This window comes from Trypanosoma equiperdum (genome assembly GCF_001457755.1).
Source record: "Trypanosoma equiperdum strain OVI genome assembly, contig: ctg_1783, whole genome shotgun sequence".
Lineage (NCBI taxonomy): Eukaryota > Euglenozoa > Kinetoplastea > Trypanosomatida > Trypanosomatidae > Trypanosoma > Trypanosoma equiperdum.
The window spans coordinates 758-2,202 of record NW_027123819.1 but is presented as its reverse complement, the minus strand read 5'-3'; positions in this window follow the sequence as shown (position 1 = coordinate 2,202).

Here is a 1,445-nt window from a genome sequence, read left to right as displayed (position 1 = left end):
TTTTTTTTCCTTTTGCCGATTTTGTTTGCCACTTCTACGTTTCTTTTTCCCTCTTTTCCTCTGCTAAGGGAAGATATGTGCGGGGACACCGAGCTGACAATACTTGCCGTGGGAAAACAATAAAAAAATACCACGCACCACAAAAGGAAAACGGAACACACTAAAAAAATAAAAATAAACAAATGAGGCACTAAACAAAGCGAAATAAAAGGCAAAAGGGGGGAAGATGTAAGTGGGTTGATCTGATTAACCGTACCGAAACAAATAGCTAAGGAAATTGCTTCACTTGTTATAATATAAAGTGATAAAATAAAGAAGGGGAAAAGAGATTGAGGAAGTGATGACAGGCAGAAAAGAGTGAAAGTAAAGAAGTAAATAGAGTTAGGTAATGAACAAAAGGAAAATTAGAATAAAAAAAAATTGCGGCGTTGCGCAGACATAAGGGAGTACAGAGGCGAATCCACAAGAAAAGCGCAAAACCAAACAACAACACGAGAAAAAACAAAAGAAAACGCAAAGGGAAGGGACAGGTGAGGATTCAGCTAATCAAACACAACACATCTTCCCTTTCTCTAAAAACAGAGAAATATAGCTCGCGAACTCCTCGCCTTCTACACACTTGCATGAAAATACGTAAATATATATATATAACCATGTGCGCAGAGGAAAGAAAAAAAATTTCAAAAAAAACAGCAAACACCGACTAGAAGATGTGAACACTTAAAGGGGAACACATAGTGCCCTCCTCAAGCCTCGGCAACTTCCTTCCTTCCTTCCTTCCGCACAGACACACAAAGTGATGCGTATTGGCCAATACAATCAACAATCATACAAACAGAAGGGAGTGAGGAAGAAAAAAAAATACATAACAAAATGGCACGCGCCGAAGAAGAAGATGTAGGGTAAGACAAAGGCGGATGACGGACGGCAATCATCAATGGAGGAAAAAGAAAGCGTAGCGGAACAAAAGACAGTGAAGTAAAAAAGAAAAAAGAAAAAAGAAAACTGAAGTGACACTGGAAACCGCACATCACAGAAACCGAGAGGTAATAAAATGGCGGGTAACAACAGTGCATTTTCACCTACTCTTCTTCTTTTTTTTTTCTACCTTATTTCCTTAAGCACAAATTCATGGTTTCGTCTCTTGTTTTTTCTACAGTTTGTTCCCTTCCGTCCCGCCGAATTATTCATCACTGGGTTCCTTTTCCTCCTCTCCTCCCATCCAAACATCAATCAGCTTTGTTGTCTTTTTTCCCCATCTTTTTCTCCCTTTCTTTTCTTTCCATTGTTTTTTTTTGTTCATTCCTCATCCCCTGCCTCCTCCTTCACGTTCACCTTTCCTTTGGATTTTTTTTTCTTTGCAGATCATCAATAAAATTGGCGATGAAGCTAAAACAAAGAACCAATTACACGGGTACAAAGAATAATTTTTTTATTTTTTTAAA